Source organism: Ambystoma mexicanum, chromosome 6q (assembly GCF_040938575.1).
Source record: "Ambystoma mexicanum isolate Mex_15411 chromosome 6q, UKY_AmexF1_1, whole genome shotgun sequence".
Lineage (NCBI taxonomy): Eukaryota > Metazoa > Chordata > Amphibia > Caudata > Ambystomatidae > Ambystoma > Ambystoma mexicanum.
In genome coordinates this window covers 1,042,876,315-1,042,895,302 of record NC_090937.1, presented here as the reverse complement: position 1 = coordinate 1,042,895,302, position 18,988 = coordinate 1,042,876,315, and the positions used below count along the sequence as shown (strand labels likewise).

Genomic DNA, 18,988 nt, shown 5'->3' with positions numbered 1-18,988 from the left:
TTGGAGCTAAAACCTTGGGAAGGAACAATCCCCCCGGAACTGTGATCTTCCATTGGGAACTTGTGTTGGAGTTGCAGCTTCCTTTTTTGTGTTTGAACATGTGTGCACTTTCAGGGTGAAATTCATTACCCATAACGCCTTTGAGTTACTTTTAGAATGTGAGGGCCAGAAAAGGATTGGACAGGAAACGTTGCTTTGGGCATCTTAACATCAAACAGAACATTTGTTTTGGATTCGGTAGGGAAGATATCACTTGAGTAAGTATTTGCCATCCCCTTTTTGAAAATGTCTATAGCCAAAACTGGCATGTGTCCACGTTGTCATTCCTGGCTCCTCACACCACCCTCTCTTCCAGTCCCCCAAGCCTTGCACCAGTGCAACAGTTTGAACACCCCACCTAATTCTCTAGAACCGAAGCAGTGGCAGTGCAATGGCGGCCTAAAGAACACAGTGAAATCAGTACAGTGCCAGGCACAGGTAGTAATGTAAGAGTTGTCAGGTTTTACCCAAGCACAGTAATGGATGTGCTCACCAGCCTTACCACCTTACCTTAGTTGTCACTGTAGCTTGTTCCGTCTACTATCCATGGGCGAACAGTGGCAAACAGAGAAAGTGGACTGCCCATAGTGGTAGCCCTTTGGTGGCTGACCTGAGGGCCACTAAGGTGTGCTGTTCCTGTCACGTGGCTAGCAGAGCACGACCAATGGGCTATTAGCAGGGGTGAGAGCAGTAGCACGCAAACACAGTGAGCTGATCAATGTAAATGCTTGGAAATGGATGGGCAGGGAAGAGGTGGGGTGTGGGGGGTTAGGAGCACACTCCCGCTATTATGTCCGCAGTGTCACGGAACTCCATGGTAACATGCATTATTCTTTTTGCATATGATCGGGGTTATTTTGTTCCTTACAGTCATCCCCTTTTATAGATAGCTTATTGCTTAATGTAATGTAAGCAACTCCAGTTGCTTACATTACATGTAATACATGTAATCAATTTGGACACAAAAAATATATTAAACTAATATGTGCAGCTGTGTTGCAGAACAAAAATGTTTAAACAGATTAATATCAAACTCCAGCAGTGCACAAAAGAAACAAAAAATATACTGCAATAAATCAGCTGGGAGGATAGCTCCGAAGCAATGAGTGTCTTGAAAGCAAAATGCAGAGCAGCACGGAGTCAGAGGTTGTGTTTTATTTGGGTGCAAGAACCTATGGTTTTCAAATGGAACCGTGACTATCCCGCAGGCTCGCCATACGAGAGGCGCGTCACCATTTACAGGCCTGTTCCTGTTGTATGTCCAAGAAGTAGCATTGCTCCACTCAGTTGCTGGGAAGGACCTCTCGGCTCTTTGGCAAAGTTTGTTACTACTGCATAGCGAGTGTGCAGCAGCAGGAGCACTATCAGCACTTGGCCAGACCTTTGGGTGAAAAGGATTGAAAAGGACTGGGGATTGAAAACTAAACAGGGATGGGGGGCATCTGTACTTCGCCCTCTATATGTTAGAGTAAAGGCACATAGCACCCCAGCCAGGGCTCTCAATTTGGTAGCAATGGACGAGTAAACAGGCTTAAGCTTTCAGGAGGTGATGCAGGCTGGTTCTTAAGTACAGTGAATCCCCAAGGCTCCCACAAAGGTATGTCCACACCGTTCAGTGAGAACACTGCTTCTTTAAATAAAATGAAGTTACTAACAACTGGTTCTTTCGACTGGATGTTCCTCTAATGTATTACTCATCTTTGATATGTCCACCAGCTTCAGCTGCTTTTGGAAAACATTTTTCCGGCAGCGGGCGATGTGCGTCGATGGCATTGAGTCAATGTCCCTCAAAGGCCTCTGTCGAGGGCGAGTCATCGGGTGTACAAGTAGCATGAACTGCGTCAGTTGGCCTCAGTTCTGTTTTTTCCTCCTGTTCGTGTTGTGCTGTCAGGTTACGCAAGCAGTTTGCCCTGCGAGAACGGAAGCTGCAATAGAATAGGACATTTTACAGCGGGGTAGGCTGGGAGAGCGATGAGGAATACGTTGGAGGAACATCGTCGAAAGAACGTTACGAGTTGTTAAGTCAATTGTTCTTCTAATGGATTGTGTCCTCCAACGTATTCCTCATCTTTATAGACTCCCCAAGCAGTATGCAGAATTTGGTGGAGCGAGTAGAATTTGAAATTGTCGGCATTTTATAAGGCCAAATACAGTACTGCCTTACCAAAGACAACCTCCAGAGAGTGGGAACCATCTAAACAGCAATGCTTGTGAATGTATGCAGCGATGACCAGGGTGCTGCATCACAGGTAGATTTAATAGGTATGCCCCTTTGAAGAGCTGCAGAAGAGGCTATACCTCTGGTAGAATGAGCTCTCAAGCCTTCTGGCGGATCCTTGCCTGCCAATTGTAACATTGAGATGCTAAGAATAATCCACCTTGATCATGTCTGTTTTGAAACAGCTTGACCTAATTTCCTTCCGGTGTATCCAATGAAGAGTTGGTCATTCACTCAAAGTTGAGAGCCAAAGCTTAAAGCTCTTCTAGGGTACAACCTATGGAGCCTTTCTCCCTCTTTACCGGGATGCGGCGAGGGGTAGAATGCTGGTAGAACAATCTGATTTTTTTTTTTACCCTCAACATAACCCTGTCCTTGTGTAATACAGTATAGGGTGAGCTAGAGGAAAGTGCCTGCAACTCGCTCACTCTAAGTGCAGATGTCAATGCAATCAACAATATGGTTTTGAAGGTCAACCTCAATGGACATGTGTGAAAGGGTTCAAATGGGGCACACATTGAAAACTTTAGAACCACATTAAGATCCCAAACTGGGACTTGAAAAGAAGATGTGAATATGTTTGTGAGCCCTTTCAGAAATTGAATCACCCAAGGGAATTTTAAAGTAGGAGCATTCCTCTGAAGAGCGCTGCCAGGTAACCTGTAATGGTCCCAACATTGAGACCTTTGTGTGCCAATGATAATAGGAAAGATAACACCTCTGGAGTTGAACATAGAAAAGGATCAACATTCTTTTCCCTGCACCAATCGCAAAACTTGTTCCAACAGCAACGGTACAAAGATTTTGTTGCTGGACTTCTTGCCGAACGCAACCAATCCTTGCATCTCAGCCTTTCAGAAACCAAGCGTGAGGTTTGAGAGAGTGTTGACCTCAGGAAGGAGATCCTGCCCCTTCCTTTGTGAGAGAAGATCCTCGCTCTGCGGAAGACGAATCAGCGGACAGATGGCCATATCTAGAAGGTCCTGGTACCACATTCTCCTGGCCCAATCCGAGGCAATTAGGATCATGCGGCTTCCGAACTGTCTCAACCTCCTGATTACTTGAGGAATGACTGGGATCGGTGGAAACTCATAAAGGAGTGGAAATTCCCAATCCACCACTAACACATCTCCTAGAGCTCCTCTCGGAGGAAATTCCCTTGAACAGTACCTTGCGCACTTACGGTTGACTCCAATCGCAAACAGGTCTACTTGAGGGGGGTTCCCCAAAGGGCGAAGATCTCTTGAAGGACTTCCTGAGCTAGTTCCACCCATGGGAGACTATGCCCTGCATGCTTAGAGCGTCCGCCGTTCCTCCCCAGCTAGGGGAACGGCCGATAAGATTCCTTCTTGAATTGCCCAGTACCAGAGCTGCCTTGCCTCTCCGCACAGTGGTAGTGACCCTACACCCCCTCTTGAGGTAATGCATGGACACTGTGTTGTCCGTCATTATCGGGACATTCTTTCCCCTGACTAAGGGCAGGACGGACTTCAGCGCTAGTCTTATTGCCCTGAGCTCCAAAAGGTTGATGTGTAGTTTGGACTCCAACGACCACCGATTGTTAGACCATTGGCATGGGCTCCCCACCCCGTGAGTGAGGCGTCCGTCACTACTGTAATCTCTGGCCATGGCTGCCAAAAATGTCCTCCCTTCAGAATATTTTTCTCGCAGGCCCACCACAGAAGATCCTGTGCGACCCTGCTTGGAACCTAAAGTAGGTCCGACATTCTTCCTGAGAAATGGGACAAATTTGTTCTTACAGCCCATTGAAGGAATCTCATTCTCGGGCGGGCTTCTGGCACCAGAAAAATGCAGAATGCCAGGATGCTGAGCAATCTCAAGAAATCGAAGGCCAGAAGATTCTGGGAAGTTTGGAATTTGGCAAACATCTGAAGAATGTGTTGAGCCCTCACCTTGGGTGGCAAGCTCTTTCCCAAGGATGTGTCTAGTACGGCTCTGATGTACTGAAGCTACTGGGAAGGCACCATCTGTGACTTCTTGTAATTGAGAGAGAAGCCCAGTCTGTAAAGGGAGTGGCAGGTGGCGGTCATGGCCACAGGCCCCAGAACACAACAACCACACCATCTAGTGATAGGGGCAATGTGTCACTTGACTCACTTACGTCCCTTTGGGACCCATAAACACAGGGGCCCTCGCTGGACTCGGGCTCATATAGAGATGCGAGCAGGAACACTTTTCAGTGCAGGAGTGCTTTTATTTTACAAGAACTTTTAAGGAGCTGAAAGCCTTTATTCCAAAGAACATTCTCATGTGCCGACTCATCGGGTGCGACAGGGTGCGGCAGGCAGGCTGAACCTGGTGGGCGTGGCTTCAGAAGCTCAGCTATATAAGCTGCTCCATCCTTGAGGCTGGGGCTTCACGTTACTGTGCACTTTCGTCCAACATGACGCTCACCGCCGTTTGGACCAGTTTACTTCCCTTTGAAACCAGGCGTTCTCCTGCATACTCACCTCCAGGAAATCGGTGCTCCATAGCTTCATCTGCAGACTCATCTCCTGACATCCAGTGATCTTGATCCAGACGCCGTAGCACTGCACTCCGCATCCACAAACTCGGACCCAGTTAAGAAGGAGGACATGGTTAAAACATCTGTCCTGGGGCCGCGCTGCATTTGAACCCTGCGTGCCCCCTAGTTAACAACTTACTAGCTACTGTACCGCTGCAGCTTCGTTACTCATTCCCTACGGCTGCCGCCTCGAGCTCTGCAGCTTCTGCCGGGAAAACAACATCACCTGCAAGGGAAGAAAGCAAAAGAGCAATCATCAAAAGGGGAACGGACAGCAATACAAGACAACAAACTTTACAATCCAACAAAAACAGACCAGGAAAGACAAAGGCAAACAGGAACACTTACCTGAAGTATAGTGGCTTAGTTGCAGCAGGACTGGACTACCACGTGCAAGGGACCAGTGAAGGAACTTGGTCCAGATCATACAAGCGCCCCTGCCAGAAGCAGCAGGATGGAGTGCTCGTCAAAACTAATCAACAGGTGAGCTTTCCAGGGACAGCGCATCCCACAGGTACCAGGGTTTGGGAGAAGGGGTCTGGGAGGAGATCAGGCGCACAAGCTGGCATACTCACGCCCCCTATTCTCTATGCAGGAGCAGTCCCGAGCAGCATCACCTATTACCACCAGTCACCACATAAGCGCAGTGGGCGAAGTCGGACCCGAGCAACCTCACCACCAGGAGGGCTGCAACTGTGTCCCAACGCCTCCACAGAGACCAGGTGAGTGTAACAGTGACAGATGATCCAGAGCTTGTTCAGGAGAATGTGTCCTGATCAGCCAATCGTCCAGTTAGGGGTAGACATGAATCCCCCCCACCCCTCGTTTTTGGGGATCAAAAATATGGGGAATACCAACCCTTGTTACTCTCCGTTACAGGCACTGGTTCTATAGCACCTTTCTCTAGCAGGGTTATTTCCTGCACAAGGAGCGGAGAGCGTTTCCCCGGTGGATTGTTGTGAGGATGCGTTAGTGGAAGGCGGTAACCTTGGCCTATTGTCTCCAGAGCCCAAGCATCTGAAGTAATGGTGCTTTGTGACGCAAGCGCTCAAAGTGGTTTTGAAGCGGTTGCTACAGCTGCCGATGGCAAGGAATTTGTAGCTGGAGCTGGCTTTGCACTTTTTCCTCGTTCACCACGAGGGTTGTTTCTTTGGCCTCTGACTGGCCATTTCCCTCGCCTTTCCAAATGAGGAGTAGTAACGATCGCCTCCTCCATGGTTGTCCTGAAGAACGAAAAGGCTGATGTTGCCCAACAGCAGCCCCTAAAGATTTGGCAGCCACTTATGAGGTCTGCAACCTCTCAAGGCTCTCATCAGCCTGGTTATCAAAAAGGTGAGACCCGTCAAATGGCATGTTTAAAAGACTGGCATGCACATCTTGTGCGAAACACGAATTCCGCAACCATGCAAACCTGCGCATAACCGTGCTTGTAGCCATGGACCTGCTGACGCTGTCTGCAGTATTTAATTCAGATTGAAGGGATTCCTGCATGGCTTCTTTGCCATCCTTAACGATAGCTAGGACCTTCCCTTCCCTCCCCTTCTGGTAGGTACTCTGCTGCCATTTATATGCATTCCCATAGAGTGTACGAAAAGTTGGCTAAGGCACATGTGGAGTTGGCTATCTTAAGGGCCCCACTTCCAGCTGAAAATACCCTGCGCGCCCATCCATCCACACGCTTGTCGTCCCTATACGGAACAATGGTAGGGAATGCCGCTTTATTAGATGCAGCTGTGGCTGCCTGGCCCACCAGACTCTCAGGAGTGGGGTGTTTGGACAGATAGCCGGGGTTGCTACTGGAAGGGATTTATTCACCGTAGGGATAGAATCCAGGGGCTCCTAATTTCTGGCCACTCTATTTTGTAAAGCCATGTGAAAGGGTAAGATTGTGTCTGTAGGTGGACCTTGGTCCAGAATATCAGTAAGGTCATCCTGGATGAATTGAGCTGGTGGTTTAGCCCAACTTAGGTATTCAACTACCTTTGACATCAGGTGCCGATACGAGGAATCAGCGTGTTCCCCCGGCTCCCGAACTCAGTTTCAGGTGATGTGTCCACACCACTAGCATTGTGCAGTGCGTCAACCAGATCCCTCATCTTACTCTCCTCTGAGATTAAACTATCTGGCCCATAAGGAGTTCCATACTTCAGGCCAAAGGGAACCTCCTCATCCTCAGATCCCTCTTCCTCAAAAATCGAAGAGAGGGATTCATACTTCTCCTTTCTATGCAAAGGAGTGTACATTTTGTCAGGAACTACCAAGAGGTGAAGGCTTCGATTTGGCCTCTTTCCCAGTTTTAACTTGCTCAGAAGGCTGAGTTGGAGCCACATTGATTTTTGGCGCCAATTATTTTGATGTCGACAAGGGCGTCAATGGAAATGCCGCTGATGAGTATTCGATGGTCGTCTTCAAAAGTATGTGGAGTCTTCGATGGCATCGAGCTCCCCTCTCGACTCGTGTGACTTTTTCATCAGAGACCCAGAGGGTTCTCGAAGGGTCTTTCTTAGATCACCCGGGCTCGAGGGTCAACGGGACCCCTCGTCCGGCTTCCGAAGCACGCACGGATGGAGCCTTACCCTTCTCGAAAAGTTTGCATTTTCATACGAAATACCTCCCACTGTGCAGATGAATGTTTTGTGGGGCACGTAACATTTTCTGGGGGATTCGTCAGACGATTAAGAGGTTGTGACCGATGGTGCAGTCTCTTCGATCGTCTCGGACTAGTGGCGGGAGGCACTACGGGATCTTAATCTTTGTCCTTTTTGCGTCGAGGAGAACGATCTCCAGACTAGACAGTCAAGGAACAGTTAGTTTTACAGCCTACCTGCAATTTTCCCTTCCTTTCTTGCAGGGCTTTACTCGTCATCGCCTGACATTTCGAGCACCAATCCGTGTCGTGGGCCTCCCGCGAACACCACAGGCACGAGTGATGCAGATCCGTGATGGACATTTTCAAATCGCATTCTCTGCACTTTTTGAAACCCGAACGAGGTGTAGTCGGGGTTGATGACTAAGGCAGGTCGATGTTTTTCTTGATTTTTGAAGAACTACCTAGTAAACAAATACTAACAAGGCGCGCCGAGTCTCCGAAGCAAACATGTTTGCAGGAAAACAGAACTGAGGCCAATGGGCGCCGCGCGTGCTACTTGTACACCCGACGAAGTCACCCTCGATGGAGGCCTTTGAGGGACTTCGACTCGATTGATGCATGGCACCGTTAGGGAGAATTCTCAGAAATTTGCCAATTCCTTCCACCTTTGAGACCCCCAGCAACTTTGCTGGATTTTGAGGACTTGATTTATTTTTAACCTGGAGAGTGTGTGACCCTTTTTCCCCCACTCTCATGCATGTTAATGTGATTTTGTACACCATTTCTTTTGGTTGTGGAGTCTGACAAACTCCATAGGCATCTTTTACATTGTGTCACACAGAACCTTCAGTGCAGGGACACAGGAAAGTCTTTCAGATTTTCCAAAGGTTTAAATACCTTCACTTGGTTAAACTATTGTTTCCAAGAGCAGTAAAGTGAAATTGACGACTTACAATTGTAACTTTCTAGACCCAGCACACACCATCTTACAATAGGGTGCTGGAGGGGTTACCTAGTATCCCTTTGTCTAGCATCTCATGTAACATTTTTTATGTTACCCTTTTCTCACTGAATGGCTGGTGGCAGTGGTTTCGTTTCAACTACCAAGGTGTGCATTTACCGCAGGCTGCATTCACAACTTCAGTAAAGTACCCAAGGGTGCCACTTTTGTCAAAATGGCCCCGGTCGTCTTTTTTCGCCATTTCTTTGTGGAAAGGTCCTTCTTGAGATTTACTCTGCGTGCCAAACCAGGTTTGGCGCCATTGTTCACTTTGCCTTTGACGGGATTCACAAGTGAAGCCCGCTTCTGGCTCCAGGGTGTCTGGGATAGGCAGGAAGTGAGGGAGGTGTCCGAAACTCCCTGTGCTTAGTCTCCTGGGAGACCCAAATGCACTCTGGGATGATTGGCAGGCACGTTGACTGGCAAGGACAGCCACCCTGCTGGGTGACTGACAGCTAGGCTGGTATGAATGGGAGAGAACTGAATAAAAAGGTGAGTCTTTTGGCTTAGAAGGCAGAGTCGACCACTGGACGAAGGAATCGAAGACGAACTTGAAGAGGATGCCTGCTGCAACTCCTGGACCGTTGGTTTGCCCGGTGAAGCCCTTCTGCAGCGCCGAAACACCAAGTTCGCATTGACAGAGAAGCCTCTGCAAGAACAACTTCTCCCCTCGAGTTGGTGGAACCAATCAACTCCAGAATAAGCCACCTGGACATGCATTTCAGAGCTGGATTAATTTCCAGAGTTGCTGCTGGAAACTGTATAGCCAGGGAGAGGAACACCAGATTGTGTGCATTGCTTTTAAGATTGCCAAGAGCTCCAGGAAGATCCTCCGAACTCCCAGGAAGCAAGAATGGCCGAGCCTGAGCACCAACAGAGTGTGGGGCCCCAGAAGCAAGGAAGGTCCATCTTTACAGCCAGGAACCGCAGTGTTGTGTTGCTATTTGCGGTAGACGAAAGGAGCTGAAACACTGAAAAGCCACTGAAAGTGAAGTTTGCGAGTTTTGACCGTCCCAGTGCATTGCGGAAGTCCGACGTCCTCCATCTTGTCCCCACGACTGAGGCCCAGGAACAGTTAGAAATGCCGAGCTGCACAGGAACCGGAATCATCTGCTGCATCTTTTTCATAATCTTTAAAAGGTACTGTACAAAGTCAGATAACTTACCTCTTGCTGTAGAGTTGCTTGCGTCTTCTACTCACAAGTTTAATCAGATCGTGGCCCAACATTTGATTCTTCTTTTCTTCAAAGACTTCTACAACATTGTGCAAAGACTTTACCATTTACCTACCAGAGGTGCTTCATCCCATATAGGACTTTGGCCCATTGACTTTGGCTTAGCCTATTGTAACGAAATGACTCTTTCTGGGGGGATCCAAAAGTATTTGACTGCTTAAGAATATTTGTGGTCTCTTGTATGTTCCAAGTAATCTTTTCCTTTGACATCTTACTCCATTATTCCAAATGCAACAGTGATATATTAATGTCCCCAGCACCTTAGCAATTTAAGTCACCCGAAGGGTGCAGGTAGTGTCCGTGGGCCATCCCAAAAGGGCATCTACTGATTTATAGATATTAAGAGTTTGTATTTCATGAAGTGTATTTGAGTAGAAGTGTTATATTTCTCCCTTCTGAAGAAGGCTTATTCTAACTGACTGATAAATTGTTTATTCAAGAAACCTTGAATGTACGTTTATTTGAACACTTGCAAATGTAAATCTCTAACCCCACTACAGTTCACATTGACCCCTCTTGAGATAAGCCTGGCTGCTCAACACGCTACCAAAACTGTAGTACAAGCTTATACCAAAGGTTGGGTTTCCTATACCTGTAGTCAGAGTTGTTTGTAGTGTTCCCCGAGGGTACTGCATACAAACATTGCCTAAGAGGCGCCCTCTGGCGAGAATTATTTTTCCAAAACTCGAAAAGGGACGTCGATAGGGCGTGCCAGTAATACCATCCCTAGTGCGATGTCCAATGTACCCATGGTCCTTCACACATAGAGGTCCTAAGATTGTTTTGTTTCTGACGAGGTGCATGAAGTGTAGCACGAGTCCAGGTGTATCCAAGCAGCTAAATATCAGAAGCTCATAACATCGGTGCACCTTCTCTCAGGGGAGGAAGGGTGGGCGCATGTGAATCTAAGCAGATACAAGCATCAGCAATACGATTACGGTGACTTACGTATCCCTTCTGAGGCTTGCAGAATCTGTTTAGATCACATGCTATGCATAGATTAGCGAACAGTGTTAGGAGAAGGTGGTGGGTTGTGAGAAGGTTCAGCGGCAAATAGAGGTTTTAGAACAGATTGTGCCTTAGCTGCTTTGCAAATGCTGTTTAAAGGAACATTTGAGATAAATGCCAGAGTAGCTCCTGTGCTCCTTCTGGAGAGAGCTCTTGGTATGAAAGGCAGGGTCTGGTTTGATAATGAATAGCACAGTTGTATGCATCTTACTATCCATCTGGAGATGGCATTTTTGAAAATGCAGTCTCCTTCTCTGCCTGGTGCTACAGAGACAAACAGTTGGTCTGTTATCCTAAGTGGTCTGGTCTTGTTTACGTAGTAAAGGACGGCCTTCCTTGGAGTTTTACCTGAGCTGAGTAGTTGGATTCTGGAAGAAAGCAGGGTTCAATGTGTTAACAAATAAATAAATGCAGCAAAAATGGCTGTGAACACAAAATATTGCTGCAAAAATGCTGTGGTTTTGATGCCGCAATCCATGTAAAGGATGCGGGGGACACCCCTGGACCCATTAAACCATTTAAGGGGAGCAGGGAACACCCCTGCAACCCTGCTCCCCTTAAATGGTGTAATGTGGTACACCTTTAACGGGTCAAGCCACAGCATTTTTGCCGTGATTTTATCACTGCATACCGAAAGCTGGTAGCTCAAAGGACTGCTTTACGTGGAATTTGGAAATGAACGAGAGAAACTAGGATGTGTACGTAAAACTAGTTTGTCTTTGTGTATGACAAAGAAAGGGTCCTCGACGGACAATGCTTGCAATTCACCAATTTCTTATGGAAGTAATCGCCACTAAGGCAGTCTTGTATGTCAGGTGTTTAAGACTTGACTTATGCATAGGCCCCTCCCCCCATGAGCTTTGCAAGTTTTACATTAGATCCCAGCCTTACGGTGGGTTTGAAATTGGAGGGTGGAGTCTCTTTACTCCCTCCATGAATGCCTCGATGACCAGCACTTTCCACCACAATACTTTATTCTGGGAAGCGGTGTAAGCCGATAAAGCCACTATGTGGACCTTTATAGAATTGAATGCTAACCCTGAGTCTAGCAAGTGGGGCATATAATTTAGAATGTGAGAAGGAGTACATTCTATAGGGTTTATTTGTTTAGCCTGGCACCAAGTGACAAATCTCCTACACTTCTCAAAATAACAGCGTCTGGTTTATGTGCCTCATTGAGGATATCCATACACCATTGTGGTAGATTAAGATGTCCGAACTCTATGACCTCAGGAGCCATGCTGCCAACTTTTGGGGAGATTCTCCGAAATGTGCTAATTCCATTCACCTTAGAGACCCCAGCAACTTTGCTGGATTATGAGGACTTGATTTTTTTAACCTGGAAAGAGTGAGCATTTTTTCTCACTCATGTAATTTGATGTGTTTTACATTTGTGTTCACTGATTATGGAGTTTTAGATCACTCCATAGGCATCTTTTCATGTGCGTTACACAGCACTCAGTGCAGTGAGACAGGGATGTCCTTTAGACTTCCCAAAGGTACTGTTTCCCAGAGAATGTAAAGTGAAATTGACTTTCCTAGTCTTTCCAAATTCATAGACCCAGCACACACCACCTTACAATGGAGTGCTGATGGGTTACATAGTATCCCTTGTGTCTAAATACTCATGTAGCAGTCAAATGCTAGCCTTTCCTATTGAAAAGGCTGGTTTCAGTGGTTTTACAACTAACTACCGTGATTTTTCCCGACCGTGAACACCGGTAGCTATAAACCATGGGAGCCATGTTTTCAAGATGGCCCCTTAAGCCCCTTTGTTTAAACAGGTCCCGGTCTTTTTTCGCCATTTCCTTTTGTAAAGGTCCTTCTAGTGTTGGGCTCTGCGCGCCAAACCACGTTTGGTCCCTTTGGCGAGCTTTAGGATTCAAGTCTGCCTTTGGCGTCCGAGTGTCTGGGATGGGCAGGAAGTAGGGTGACCAGATTTTTTCACTAAAAAAACCAGGACAGGCCATAGACAAAAGTAGGACTAAAATAAAAATACAGTCCTACTTTTATGTCGCTGGCCTGTTGCTGGGGGGGGGGGGGGGGGTCGTAGAGGGGGTGTGCTCACATACATACCCCTCTTATTGGAGGAAAGTGGCCGGGTAGGGGAAGGGAGAGGAAATGGGGGCGTGAAATGCTTTTCACGCCCCCATTCGCGCAGAGTTGTGCCGGGACCCGATTTCAGGATTTCGAAGTACCCATTTGGGACCTGCCCACATTGGGTCTCTGCAAAAACAGGGACCTTGGGCACCCACCCTTGCAAACCCCAGACGGGGTTTGCAAAATGAAAAAACTCTGGGACTCCAGGACGGATGGCGATTTTCCCAGACTGTCCCGGGAAAACCAGGACGTCTGGTCACCCTAGCAGGAAGTGAGAGAGGTGCCCGAAACTCCCTGTGCTTAGTCTCCTAGTAGACCCAAATGCACTCTGGCGTATGAAAATTTCCCTGACCAGCTCATCCATAGGGCGTTCCCCTTGCAGTCTAGTTGGGGAACCTGGACACTAAGTCTGGGCATTGCTCGTTTTCTCTTGTGGCGAACAAGTCTAGCGAGGGGTAACCCCACTGTGAGAAGATGTGGTCTACGACACTTTAGTTTAGTTGCCACTCATGTTCCTCTGGTAAGGGGATCTCTGCTCAGAGAGTCTGCTAGAGTGTTGAGCGGATAGAAACATCCCCCGTCTGAGTGCCCATCTCTATATTTGCAGTGCCAGCTTGGACAGATTTGGAGAGTGTGCCCCCCCCCCCTGCTTGCTGACATAGAACATTGCAGTGGTGCCGTCTGTTAGGATTTAAACAGACTGGTTTGTCACCTGCGCTTCGAATGCTTGAAGCGCTTTGACCTCTGCTAGGAGTTCCAGCAGGTTGATGTGGTTCTGTGCAGTGATGTGGGTCCACAGACCATGTGCTGTGTGGTGAAGGTAGTGTGATCCCCCCCCCCCTCCGGAGAGTGATGCATCTGTTGTAACGAACGAACGATTGCGCTTCCGGGTTGTGGAAGGGTTTTCCCTTTAGCAGGTTCTCCTTTGTCCACCAGCGTAGGTTTTGTACTTATGTTGGCGAAAAAACGACCACTAGATCGTCCCACTGACCGCTTGCCCAAGACCATTGCTTCGCCAACCACTCCTGCATGGGGCACATGCGCAGACGAGTGTAGGACCAGGTAAATGCACAAGGCCATCATGCCTAGTAATCACATTGCTTTGTGTACGCTTATCTGGCGACCGGCTTGATAGAGGTATTTGCCGTAGAAAGTTTTGAACCCTTTCCATTCATGGAAACACCCTGCTTCCGTGTTTAAGACAGCTCCTAGGAACTGTTTTGTTGTGTTTGGCACAAGGCTGGACTTTTCCTCGTTTATGGAGAAGCCCAATTGGAAGAGAACGTTTATGGTTCTGTGTATGTTTTGCTTGCAAAGATGGGGTGATTCCCCTGTGATCAGCCAGTCGTCCAGGTAGGGGTATACTGGGATTGCCTCCCTGCGCAGGTGCGCTGCCACCACCACCAGTACCTTAGTAAATACCCTTGGAACAGATGCTATTCCGAAGGGACGCACATTTATTTGGTAGTGCTGGTTGGTTATTTTGAAACGCAAGAGCTTTGTGTGCTGGGAACATTTAAATATGAATCTAGGCATCTTTCATATCCAGTGTTGCCACATAGTCTCCCCACTTTTGCAGGGGGATTACCACTTGTAGCATGGTCATGCAGAATTTTTGTGGCTTTACATAAGTGTTTGCAGGGCGTAAGTCAAACACTGGGCGCATAGATTTTTTTTTGGCACAAGGAAGTAAGTTGAATAGAAACCCTTGTTTGCCTCATTCGCTGGTACGATCTCTATGGTGTCATTGCGTAGCAGCGCACTGACCTCTTCGAGAAGGATGAGTTATTTTGTTGATTTTCTCTGACGTGCGGAATGGTTTGATGGTTTTTGGATGAGCTCCACACAATAGCCTCCCACTACTGTCGAAAGCACACTGTGGTGATTACCTCCCATGCATGGGTGAAGTATGAGAAGCGCACTCCTACTGGAGATACATGGGACGGGACCTGTAGCGTGCTGTCATTGCTAAGGAGGTGTACCTCCACCTCTAGATGTGGAGGACCTCCCCTGGCCACGAGATCAGCGCTGGCCTCTTTGGTATCCCTGTAAGGCTTGGCCATGGTTGTTATTCCAGGAAGAGCCTTGACCCGGTCCGTAACCAGAGCCTCTCAGAGTTTTGGGCACGGAACAGACGAAAAGTTCTTCCGCCTCTCTGGCCTGGTGGTTTGTCAGCTGCCCAAGAGATTTTAGGGTGCAATTCTTCCTTGGCAGATGTTAATGAGCCTTCTATGGCTTTGCCGAATAATACGGTAGGTTCCACCGGCATGTTAAGTAGTGGCGGCTGCTGAAGTTGCTACATTTCTCCCACTGTGTAGAGTTTTTTGCTCTCCCTATCTGGGGGTGCCTCTGAAGAGGCTAGCAGTGTCCCTGCCCTTTTACATGTTTTGGTAACCACAAGCAAATCTGGCCTCTAATGTAGAGTGGGTCAGATGGCCCTGGGCGGAAAGGTTATTCAACCCGCGGGTTGACTGCCTGTGTCTGGGTTGGTGTCTCTAGGGAAAGTTGAATCCTTCTTTGGACAGATTGTAGAATAGGGATGAATTGGGTGGAGGCTTTCTTGTCCCCCAATATATCATCTACAAATTCTTTGTCTAGCTGAGTTTCTTTGGTATTCAAACCCAAGTGTTCAGCTGCCTTGATTAACATGTCATTATGGAGAGGCTGATTGACCACTGGCGAATCCAGCTGAATTGTTGAGGCCAGGTTATAGAAATTGTTGAGGCCAGGTTATAGACTACCTCCTCCTCATCATCATCAGCATCAAAGTAATGATCAATCTCTTGATAGGTTTCATTGTCATCCCTGTGCACATCATACAGATCACTTTGGATTGGTTGAACTGGACTTGGAATAGGGAGAGTATCCGGTTGAGCTTTCTTAGCTGAGAGGTGGAATCCTCAGCTGTAGGGTGTGTGCTTTGAATGTTCTGGTATGCATGTGGGTTTCTTTCAAAGAAATTGGCCAGAAAGATCACCCTAGTCATGACCCAGTCTAGGTCCTCCGCAGTCCATGAGGCTGAACTCAGAATGACACCAAGGTACTGAGGGGGTAGAATCCTGTCCTAGGGGTGTAGGATGGCCCTGGGGTATAGGCTGGGCCGGAGTCTGAGGCTGGCCTTTGTTCTTTAAGGCTTCTGCCAAGGAACCTTCCTCCTGGGGGACAGCGTTTTCCCCTATGGGTATGGGTAGACTTGTCCTTATTAGACTTATCTTCAGGATTGGGGCTCTTGGAGGAGTGTTCGAGTGTTTGGACTTGATCAGGCTCTCAGGGACATGTTTCACTAGGTGGGATAAACTAGTGTGTTTAGAGCTTATAGTAGTTTGACATTTGATGTCGACTTTAGACTATGGGGAGGACCACAGCCTAGTCTGCCAACTTTTGGTAGACGTTTTGTGGACGGCATCTTGTTGGGTCCTTAGACTTACGGGGCCTGTCATGAGGCGATCCGGACCTCGAGTGCTCAGAGGACAGGGTTCTGTAGACCTTCCCCTTGATGCTGTGTGTGGCTGTTTGTCAACAGCGTTGACTCCTTGTCACAGGCTGTGTGCTTAGTGCCGGGGGTCATGGTAGTGCTTTAGCTGCCGAGTGTTTTCCCCATAACAGAGCCGTCAGTCTGTCTTTTGGTGTCAAGGGCCTGCACTTGGGAGACTAACAGTTCCCTGTCGCCTTCGCTGCCTGTAAAGACTGCAGCGCTGCCATCACTGGAGGCAACCGCCACGTCCATGGCGGCCTCGGCCTGCAAGGCGTGACGGGCCCAGCGTTTACTTCTGCGGTCTCAAAGAGTCTTTGGTTTGAAGAGCTTGCAGGCTCGACAATGCCCCTCGTGATCGCATGCTAGACACAAATTGCACACCCGGTGCTAGTCTATCCACGGGAATCTTTATTGCACGTGGGGCAAAATGTTTTCTCCATGTTTATGGGGAATGGCAGCCAGGAGAGAAATGGGAGGGGAAAATGCATTCTACAATGACCACGCCCCACTCTCCCTACTTTAAGAGCCTAGACCTGGTGCGGCCTTCCAAGGCCGAAAGCTTCCGTCAGGTCTGAGACTTCGTTAGACGGTTGTCTTTTCCACCGTGTCAATGAAGGAGTCGAAGCCAGTATGGAAAAGGACAGAGTATACTAGTCTTAATTTCTCATAAGTAAATGGCGTTAGCTGAACTCTTTTTTTCTGCCATCGTGATGGACGCTTATCGCAATCTGGAGGGGCCTCGACGCATGAAGGATCATGGGTACAATGGATGTCACACTAGGGATAGCATTACTATCACGCAGCCTGTTAACGTCCCTTTTTCGAGTTTCTAAAACTGTAATACTCTGCAACTTCCATTCTATGTTGGCCTAAGCATAGCATGTGATCCAAGCAGATTCCACAAGCATCAAATATATATATACACACACATTTGAATAAGTATTTCCTAGTACACATTATTTAAAGAATGGTAAATATATACACTATGTGGTACAACACAATACTTATATTCAGTAAACGGTACTTACTGCAGTTTTTAAATAGGCATGTGAATTCTTAGGTGAGGTGTACCAGCATAGAATAGGGAAGAAAGGCAGGTTAGTTGTGAGCAGTGGCAGAATCCTTTCTTTAGACTAGATCTACAATTCTGTGTGAAGATTCCCCCCACCTGGGCAACCTGTAAGGGAAAGGTTAAAGAGTAATTTATCTGGTCTTTCACAGCCCAGTCAATAAAGTTCAATAACCTTCTGCTTTACCATCTTAAAGTACCCGAGAGGCCGCAAGAGAACAGGATCCAAGACGAATCTGGGACCCCTGGACGACTCCTGAGGCTAAAAGATGCTCTTCAGAGTACCTTTGGTGCCTTGGCAGGCAAAGTGGCAGAGTTTCTGTTTCACTCGGCGATTTCCTCTGAGGAGGGACCCCCTTGGAAGAAGGAGCCACTGGGATACAGATGTCACGAGAAAAACGGAACCAAAGTCTTTATGAAGAGTAGCAGTTTTTCTCTTTGAGGTGTTTGTTAGCATTTTCTCTCACTGTAGAAGTCCTGTGAAGATGAAACATTGTGTGGGCTCCTTAAAGGCTTGGCAGATGAGTAAGACCCCTGTGATCCTTCGTCGACGTCTGGTGAGGTCACTTTATGTGTCAGGTTTTGGAATATCGCATTTTCCGACTTTGTTAGTCGGTGCTGCAGCACAGGCCTCTGGACAGCTTCTGGTGACCTGGACTCGACCACTGGAGTGGACCTCGGACTTACAAAGTCTGGACCCTCAGGACGTTTTAGCTTCTGGTGGCGTGAAACCCAGACAGACCTTCCTCTGCACCCAGTAATCCTGGACTCTCCGGCAGGAAAAGTGGTCAATGACCATGGCAAGGATGTCCCTTGAAATTTTCTTAGGCAGTTCAGAGCTCTGGGTGTCCAGCAGCACTATGCCAGGGTACCCTCTCTTCTGGGCGGTAGACAGTAACAGCTTCCAGTGGTCCCGAAACCCTTCCGAACCCTGTGCGACACCAATGGACTCGAGATGTCTGGGCACTCCTCTTCAGGACTTCCAAAGACCTCTTCGCAGGCACACAAGACTGGCTCCCAGGGTACTTCAGATGAAGAGCAGCAGTTTGCACGATGGTCCCCCATAGCTCGGGGAGAGGTCTCCTTTGCAGGTCCTCTGTGGATCAGTCCGCTGAAGAACACAGCAGCTTTTGGATTACACAAAGAAATGGAGCAGCAAACTCCTCCTCCAGCTGGGCTTCAAGGAACAGTAACTTCGACTTCAGCTTCTGAACAAGTTGGTAAGTGAGAGGACCCCAGATATACACATCTGTTCCCCATTTACTCTGGCTGAGCCAGGCTCAGTCAGCCAATCACACAGAAGGGGATTCACGCTATGGGATATATTGACCCACTCTACAGCATTGCTCCACATCACTAAGCTGCATTTGCGCAGAAACAACCACATGGCGCTCCTGTGAAACAGGCCATGGTGCTCCTGTGAGCGCCATGGCTCAAAACTGCGTTTTGCAACAATAAAAATGACTGCACCGTCCTGCCAAACACACATCGGGCAGGATGCGACCAGGGGGCACATTAAAGGAGATTGCCAGTGGGTTCCCACATAAACAAAAAGGAAGAAAGTAGAAAAAGCAGCGTTGCTTTGCTGCAAAAGCCAAAATCTCCATTGAAAAGAAACCCCTTTTCAACTGTAAAAAAATAAAAATGCAGTTTTGACGCGAAGTCCCCTTGTTCATTAAAGCCACTGATTAATAGCCCTACCAAGCCCAGCGTGTTTCACTGTCCTG

General features: G+C 47.9%; 1 protein-coding gene across 4 annotated transcripts in view; it reads right to left on the bottom strand.

The window, feature by feature from the left end:
- The window catches only part of CNOT7 (CCR4-NOT transcription complex subunit 7), an 834,016-nt gene that overhangs the window by 695,205 nt on the left and 119,823 nt on the right, over positions 1 to 18,988 (bottom strand). The window lies entirely within an intron of this gene.